This window comes from Halichoerus grypus, chromosome 5 (genome assembly GCF_964656455.1).
Source record: "Halichoerus grypus chromosome 5, mHalGry1.hap1.1, whole genome shotgun sequence".
Taxonomy (NCBI): Eukaryota; Metazoa; Chordata; class Mammalia; order Carnivora; family Phocidae; genus Halichoerus; species Halichoerus grypus.
Genome location: NC_135716.1, coordinates 92,452,800 through 92,462,131, shown reverse-complemented (window position 1 = coordinate 92,462,131; position 9,332 = coordinate 92,452,800).

The following is a 9,332-nucleotide window of genomic DNA, read 5'->3' as shown; positions in this document are numbered from 1 at the left end:
AGTTTCCCAAAAAAGCAGCTTAAAAAAAATGTGGAAAAAAATCCACACCCCAAGTGTCTGCAGTGGGAGCGGGAAGTCCTCTAGACGGGCTTGCAGCCGGAGAGGAGATTCTTTGGTCCTCTTGCGAAGAGGCAGGGAAGGAATATGAAACCCTATCGCTCCCCGGGGGGAGGAGACAGGCACATTGTGCCTTTCACTTTCTGCTTGCTCTTGGAGGCATCTGGGACTCACGCTGGGAAGTCGTGGCCTCCTGAGAGGCTGCCTCAGACGGCAGGGGTTCAGTGAGTCAGGATCCCTGGTTCGATCCCCAGATGCTCAGGGGGACCTGGAGCATGCATCTGTTTTCTCAAGGATGCTGCAGCTACCTCGGCCTCCCAGGGCTAACCTACTCTCTGTGACCTCTTCCTCACTTCCTACCTTAGGTAGTGATTCACAGTTTACACATGATCTCATTTGACACTTGCTGTCAACGGGGAGGTGGGGTGTAGAAGGTAGACACTACTAGGTCTATTGTACAAAACAGAGGCTCAGGGTCAGGAGGAGAGGTGTCTGCTTAGGGCCACATAGACCTCAGTCTCCTGTGAGTCCAGCATCCCTTCTGCTAGGTTGTGGGCTGCCCCTCAGTCTTTCGCCTCAGACACCCCGTGGGACCCTGCTGCATTATTTCAGAGGTGGGAGGTGCTGGAGAGTGAAGGCTCTGGAGTCAGGAGCCCGACCTTCGTGGCACTGTGCCTGGCCCTTAGGTGGCTTCTTGATTGTGTGAAAGAATGAGTGTCTGCCCTTGGGCAAGTTGCTTTAATCCTTCTGTGCCTCAGTTTCTTCATCTGCACAATGCAAGCGTAGAGTTGGAGCATCTCTGAAGTCTGAGCCCCTTTCCATTCTCAGGCTTTGAGGGGTGAGCCGTTCTGATCAAACCCAGATGTGCTAGCTCGTGGCAATGCAGCCTTCGCCCCCGCCGTCCAGTCACACTCTGCTGGGACCCTTCCTGATCCCTACCTGCCCCAGTGAGCTGGGCTGAGCACAGAGCTGGAGGCCCAAGGTCTATTTTTACCTCTGCCTCTCCCTCTGCAAGTGTTGGATCCTCCTGCATGCCCCAGCCGTGGGTCATCTGGATTCAGTGATTCAGGGGGGTGTATTTCCTTTTTCTGGTCTTAGATGGCTGGCTCCTTGACTGGGCTAATGGTATGGGGCACAGAAAAGGCAAGCGAGGGGCTCCAACAAGCATCAGGGGGCTAAGTTCTTGAAGCACATGGGTGTGCTCGAGGGGGTCCAAGGGCTGGATTTTCACACCCGTGAGCGGCTGAGCACTGTATGGAGATTCTATCAACATGACTCCTCCATGCGCCTGGCCTGCCCTGCTCTGGCGATGGCCTGGTGTGGGGAGAGCATGGGGACGCTGACTTGGGGAAGGGTGGGGCTGCATCTCTGTCAGGGCTGGAATGGCCTACTTCTGTGTGTGCAGAGGTGGTGGGGAGGGGTGGAGGGTGGCTTGTGGCCCCAGGCTTCCCCAGCCTAGCCACCATGTTGGAAATCCAGTTTATTGAATTTACAGTAAAGGTTTTATGGGGCTTTCCTGGAAGCTTCTCATTATGGAAACTCTTGTGCTGGCAGTTTGGTGGCTGGTGTCTGGTTTGTTTGGGAGAGTTTGAGTCAGGTCCTGCCTTGATGGAAAGTTCCTCTGCCTGGGTCACTTGAGGGGAGCAGGCTGGGGGCCTGAGTGGGTCTGCCAGATTCTGGGAGGGGACCAGCCATCCTGCAGCTTGGTCCTGAACGGGTCCCCACTTGTTTCTTATCTGACAATTCTTTGTGGGTTCCAGATATCTTTTTGGGGGAAGCTGTGGCCAAAAAAAAAAAAAAAAAAAGTAATCCCAGTTATTAAAGCCATTTTCATTATTTTCCACATAGTGGAAAAGTAGGAGGTGCCAGTTGACTGAGTAAAAACAAGCCAACTGCATGAAAATGGATTTGCTGATTATAAACATCAGGCACACGCCACACGTGTGAGGGCGACTGGATGGAGAGTCCTTGGGCCTCAGCATGAAGGGCCTCCAGCTGCCCCTTAGAGGCTGCTCTGTCTGGCTTTTCCAGCTTCCTCTTGGACTCTCACTCTGCACCCTCCTCACCACTGGGCTCACCTGCCTACCCCAATACGCCGGATTTCATGGGGAGAAGAGCAGGGCTTTGGCCTTAGGATCTTTGAAAAGGCCCAGAAGCCCAGTTTATGAATGTGGGTGTCTCGCCAAGGTCCGAAGCAGAGATTGATTCACAAGTCACTAACCTTCCTTTGGCTGCTGGGGAGATGATTAGATCCTGCAGCGCTGGGTCACTAGTCCTTTCCTGGGTGGTTTTGTTTGTTTTTGTTTAAGTGTTTAGATCACCGGTGTTCTCCGTCTTTAAAACAAGGGCCATTCATAAAACAGAACACACTGCTTGGGATCTGAATGGCAGTCGTGAAAGTCAGGTTGTTCAGGTTCCTCTGGGGACTGAGGCAGGTCCCTTCGTACGGGATGCGGAGGGAGACTTCCCCTTGGCCTGCTGGTGGACGGGCGTGTTTGTAAGGGTCCCAGGTATTCACAAGCACGGTCTGTGCTACCCCAGGGCGTAGCAAGCCGCCTGTCGCCGGGTTTGCATGGACTTGCTCCGAAGGGTGGTTGGCCCGGAAAATCTCTGAGCCTCCTGGAGTGGACAGGTCTCAGCTTTGCAGTCCGACAGCTCTGGGTTCAAGCCTCAATTCTCCCACATGCTCGGTTTCCTTCTCTGCAGAAGAGAACATAATGATATCAAGGCTGCATTGGGGCATGGCACACGGGGCACCTGAACCCGGGATGGTGGCTTGCTATGACACCCCCCTCTTCCTTTCCAAGTCAACTGTGTGCTCAGAGCGTGGGTATTTTAAATAAACCACCGCTTAGCTTCATTTGATACGGGATCTATACACACACACGAGTATTTGGGTCTTGTTTTGATTTCTCCCCACCGCCTGTGTTTCCCACACGTATGTCTGGGTGAGTGTGTCCTCGATGGCAGAGCGGGAGGGACTCGGGGCCGCACGGGGCACAAGGCTGGCCTTGTGGTGACAACACCGTCGCCGACACGGACAACACCCATCTTATGTTTGTGATTGCGTCTGACTTTCGCAGGACCCCTCGGAGGCAGGAAGGACTGCTGAGGTGAGTGGTACCGCTGATGAGAGACGAGCTCACGGCCGGGGTCGCAACAGGCCCAGGCCCAGAGCACAGGCCCAGCTTGCGGGCTGCGCTCGAGACTCCCCAGGATGGCCCTCTCTCTGCCTCCCCCCAATTCCCCTGCTCCCCAAGATGTTCTTTTCTTAATGTCTTGGGCCCCTTTCTATCTGGACTTGGCTTGAGTCCCAGTAACCAACTGAGATGGCTAATTTTCCACGTGGGCTCTGAGTATGACCTAAAAGACAAGGAAGGCTTTTCCTTGGACCCTGTAGGCTTGGGGACCGGGGTAGCCAAGGGCTCAGCTGCCTGCAGACTAGAGGAACACACCATTTGTCCAGGGAGCTGTAGGTTACCTGGCTTTCGAAAGTGATCTGGTCAGTCTTTTTTTCCTCCCTAAATTAATATGTTCATTCATTCACGCCTCTGGCCTGCATGGCATGTTATACTCAGTGCTTCGTCATATGCAGGAAAGGTAAGATCCTCCCTGGCCTTGAGGATTTTGCAGTCTGGTTGATGAGTCAACTAGACAATGAAGATGGGCAAATGGGAGCACCAGAGAATAATCTAAAGGCTGAGAGAGAGAGAGAAAAAAAAAATCATGGCAAAGCCAGGGTTTCAATCCTGGCCCAGTGTGGGGAGTGGGGATTGGGCTGAGGGGCTGCTGTGGAGTCTCAGGTGAGAAGGACACAGGGCCTGGCTGTGGGTCACCTGTGAGTCTGAGCGCACTGGATGTGCCTGTCACTGTCGCCCCGCTGGCCTCCCACTCGCAGCCGCTTGCTCTGGGAAACAGCCCAAGGCTTTCATTTTTGCACAAGGCTGGCCCGGATCGGACAGAGCATCTGCCCTAAGTGCAACTCTCCTCTAGGCCTGCCCTTGACTTGGTTTGTTTGAAAAGATGAGCCAGGCCCGGTGAGATTCCCCTCTAACTGCTCTGAACCAGAAAAAGCTGAAGAATGAGCTAGCCATGGAAGCTGAAGCTGCGAGATCACGAAGTGGGACGGGAGGGTGGCCGGGATGGACGTGGGCAAGACGCTCTGAGAAGCAGAAGCTGTGAGGTGGGGAGAAGCTGCATATAGAGGCAGCCAGAGAGCCACTCAGAGGTGGGAAATGAGAGGAAGGCACAGAAGGAAGCCAAATCACGTTCGTGGTGGCCCATTAGCTGGAAGATGTACAAACTCTGCTGTTGAGGGCTGCTGTGGATCCGGGACCTACCCCCAGGGGCTGCCCCTCCCCTGATGCCAGGCTGCTTGGCTTTCCTGGGTTCTTGCATCCATGTACCCGTCAAGAAACCCCCATGAAGAGAGGAAGCATTGATCAGTTTCAGTCTCATGCATACAACAGATATAGTAGCCTAACTAACTTCCTAGAAACCTGGGGAATGAAGGTCAGGGGATGGCCACACGTGCACACACGAACACACATACACATGCACGCACACACGTGCATATCTTAATTTAAATGCATTTACAGACTTGGTTGCCATACGGAAGTTCTATAAGCATGGAGCAGCAGGGCTGTGATGGGGTGGATGGGATGGGCAAAGGAAAGCAAAGCTCCCTTCCCGGATAGTCCAGTTGGAAAAACAAATGGGTCATGGCAGTAGAAACTGCTAATTTTAGTTTCCTTGATGATGTAGATGTCATTTAAAATCAAACTGTTTCCTAATACTTGTGCCCAGAAAGTGATTTATTGAGGAGTGCTAATGCTGTTCTCTGTGTCCGAAGTGGGCAGTGTGATGCTGTCCCGGAGCAGGGGACATGTGGCCAGTGAGCAGTGTTTCTCTCGGCTGCCCCGAGACCCTCCACCGAGGTGGATTCCTCTTCACTTCAAATACGTTTCACATGTGTCATCTTCACATACCCTTTCGGCCTTAGAGGTTTGTGTTTGTGTTGGCGGTGTATTGCTTTCTTTGTTTCCCTGAACCCTGGGGTTGGAGTCAGGAGTTCCTGCTTGGGCACTCTGTGCTGCGGGACCTTTGGCAAGCTGTGAGCCTCTCCGAACCTCTGTTTCCCCGTCTGTAAAATGGGAACAATGACATCTGAAGATTGATATTATGCTCTTCTTGTAAGGATTTTGCTTTATAGTTTTTACTGGCTCTATCACAACCCCAACCCCAACCAAATTAGCATACCGATGGGCAGATAGGGGCGGCTCAGTCAATAATTGTTGAATGTGATCACTGTTGTTGCCATCTTCGTGAATTGCTTATTAATGCCCGTCTGGTGCTGCACAGAGAGCTCACCCTCCCTGCCACACTGACGGATGAGTATGGACACACACATGCTCATGGGAAGGCAGAAAGTTTCGTAACGTGCCAGTGGAGAATAAACATCAGTTACACAAAAAGGTTAAGTGCATTCTGGTGGTTAGAAAAAGTGATGAATGAATAATTGAGGTAAGGAAAGCAGCTTGCAGGAACAGCTTTAAGATGCAGATTGAAGCGGGGTGGGGCAGGGGCAACTGCTTATGTGATTAATCTAAGAAGACCTTGCAGAGGAAGTGGGCTTTCAGGAGCAGATAGATTGGAGAAAGAGATAGGCTTGGCAAAGAGGTGGCCAGGGAACATTCCAGGCCCATGAGTGTTGTTTCTGCAGGCCTGAGGTGCTGAGGTGCCCTTAGAGTGGTTCACTTCTTTGGACTGCTTGGAGTGGCTAGAGGTGTATGTGTGTGTGCGCGTGTGTGTGGATGGTAGAGAAGGAGGGCAGTGAGACAGTGAGGTAGGAGAAGAAAGTATGATGAGTGATGAAGAAAGTGTGAGGTTGTTAAACTTGAGGCATGAGATATTTCTGAGGAACCCCATCAAGAGTGTTATGTCCAATAAGGATGTCCCAGCTTCCGTGTTTGGATTCAGAAGTTGGACTTGGGGTGAGATTGAAATCAAAAGTAGGGATAAGGTTAGGGGTGAGAACAGAGTAAAGGACCCAGATTCCAAGATCCATAGGATGATTTACAGATCTTACTAGAGTTTGGCCAAGACTGGCCAGTTGGCCTACCACCTTTCCTTTTGAAAGTTTACCATTGAAATTGAGCTTTTATTTCCTTGCTGCTCCTTGTGGAGAACCGTCATTAACCCCCCCACCTCAGGCCTCAGAAGTGAGCAATGTGATCCGGAAGCCATTGTGACATTGGCTTGTGCTTCTGGATACGCATATCCTCTGGAAGTTGGGAGGAGGACTGGCCTTCCCTCTGTCCAAGCCAACAATCCAGACATGATCTCATTGGGGCCACTCCCTGGAGGGAAGCTGGAGGCTGTTTCATCCCATTTCCAGATGGAGAAACTGAGGAATGAGAGGAGCTGCATAAGGACGAGACGATGAACTCACTGCGGAGCCGAAAAAAATTGGGCTCCTGCTCAGAGTGGCTACCATCCAGTAGAGTCAGTGTGTGTGCGTGCATGCGTGTTCCTCTCTAGTCCTCCTACATCTTCAAGGACACTGGGGATGACATAGTTTAAAAACAGACCCGGGTTCCTGAGAAAGAATGTGTGGCATCTGGAGAATTACATAATCTTTATAAATTCGATGTCCTCATCTGTAAATAGGGAATAATGATAATACTTACCTCGTACCACTGCTGTGATGGGCCACTGAGGTCGCTAATGGATCTAAATCTCAGGACCCAATTTCTGACCCCTAGCTGAACGTGTGAGCCACCTGACCACAATGCCCACTTGGTGGAGATTTGTCCACGTGAGCTGAGCCCACTCTCCATTACCCTGTTCAGGGGTGGGAGCCATGACCTGGTCAGTCTAGACACCGGCTAATCCAATGTGGGTCTGTATTCTGTTAGATTTATTTTCCTAATTGTTTTATCAAAGTGGGGGAGGGAGCTAGCTTTGAGTGCTTACTATGCGCTGGGCAATTTTCTAGGTGCTCCCCCTAAAGGATTTTATTGAATTCTTACAGTCCCGTAAGGAGTGTTATCAAACGAAGGGTTTGCCTCCTCTAGAAGATACTGTACCTGGGTAGCGCTGGAAGCTGAGTGGTAGAAGGAAAAAGATATTTTCAGAATCCAAGTTGAAGAGTGTGTGTAAGACCACAGGTATTCTTCAACCCATTGCAAAACACATAGTCCTGGTGGTCACTGGACAAGATTGATCACAGGCTTCTTGAAGCTCTCTTCCATGGCTTCAGTCCTTTCTGGTTCTCCTTCCACTTCAGTTGTTCCTCTTGGTCTCCCTGGGGGACAACTTTTCTTCTGCCAGCTTCTTACAAATGAGCTTTCCCTAAGGGTCTGTCCTCAGCTCTCTCCTCTCTTCATATAGACTGTGCACCTTGAGACAGTTTCCCCTCCAATGCCACAGATTATTCCCAACCCCCAAATCAGTTCCCAGAGCTCCAGACTGAATAGTCAATGAACAGCTGCCTTCCAGAATTTTCCTCGGGGCTGTCCCTCAGGCACATCCAATTCTACCTGTTCAGAACTGAGCTGACCTTCTCGCATCCTGATCTGCTCCTTCTCTTTGTTTCTGGTTTGACAGGTGACATCACTGTCATGCTAACCTGTGTCCTTTACCCTCTGCACCCCGTCCACAACCAAGGCCTGTAGACCTTCCTTCCTTCACATCTCCTCCTCTGTGCCTTCGACATCTTCGGTTTAGGCCCTTGGTTTTTCCTTGCGCTTCAACTTCCGCCCCCTTTACCAGAGAAATCCTTTTAAATCTGTAAAATTGATTTATGTTTCTCTGGCTTCTATCACCTTTGGGATGAAGGCCAAACCCTCCTTTATCTGACCTGATTTCCTGCTCTCCAACTTCTTCTCTGGCCGTGCCCCCCACCTTCTCTTTCTCCCAGATGGGACTAGAACACCTCCAGTCTGTGCTGTTCTGTCTAGAAGGCCTGTTTCCCACTTATCTGTCTGGCACACATCTCATCCGGAGGGTCACCCGTTTTGGGAAGACCTTCCTGTGCCACCTCTTCTGCTTCTGCGAGGCCAGGGCCCTTCTCTCTCTCTCTCTCTCTCTCTCTCTCTCTCTCTCTCTCACACACACACACACACACACACACACACACACACACACACACAGCTACCACGACGCGTCCGGCCTCCCCAGCGAGCCTGAAACCCTCTTGAGGGAGTGATGATGTCTCACTCGCTTGTCTATGGTGGTGGTGAGCACGTAGTGGGGATTCCAGCAGTTATCTGTGGAATGCGCGCCCAGAGAAGGTGATGGATGAATAGACCCCAGCCGCTCTGCGCAGACCTGAGGGTGGCGAGTGCTTGTTGCTCCCGCTAGAGGGCACTGTCGCCGTGTGCTTCGCTGGGCGCCCGGCAGAGGCGGGCTCCTTAGGCAGCTTCTCAAGGCGAGCTCCAGGGGCGCCATGGGAGCTGTGCCGTCCTTACCAGCCTCCCGTCACTCCCGTTAGATGCATCCTTTGTATTTCTTACTACCCTTCCCTAACCTCATGCCCCCTTGGACGTATACCACAACCCTCAACTGTGGCAGACTCACACGTGTCCTTCCTTCCTTTAGTGGTAGCCAATAACATCTGAAATCACTCTGGCTAAGACACTAATTGTTGCAAGTTTGAGGGTGTCATCCTCCTATTGACGTGGTGGCATCTTTTTTTTTTTTTAAAGATTTTTATTTATTTATTTAACAGAGATAGAGAGATAGCACAAGTAGGCAAAGCGGCAGACAGAGGGAGAGGGAGAAGCAGGCTTCCTGCTGAGCAGGGAGCCCGATGCGGGGCTCGATCCCAGGACCCTGGGATCATGACCTGAGCCGAAGGCAGCCGCTTAACCGACTGAGCCACTCAGGCGCCCGACGTGGTGGCATCTTTTTTTTTTTTTTTTTAATTTTTTTATTGTTATGTTAATCCCTATACATTACATCATTAGTTTTAGATATAGTGTTCCATGATTCATTGTTTGTGCATAACACCCAGTGCTCCATGCAGAACGTGCCCTCCTCAATACCCATCACCAGGCTAACCCATCCTCCCAACCCCCTCCCCTCTAGAACCCTCAGTTTGTTTTTCAGAGTCCATCGTCTCTCATGGTTCTTCTCCCCCTCCGATTTCCCCCCCTTCATTCTTCCCCTCCTGCTACATTCTTCTTCTTCTTTTTTTCTTTCTTAACATATATTGCATTATTTGTTTCAGAGGTACAGATCTGAGATTCAACAGTCTTGCACAATTCACAGCG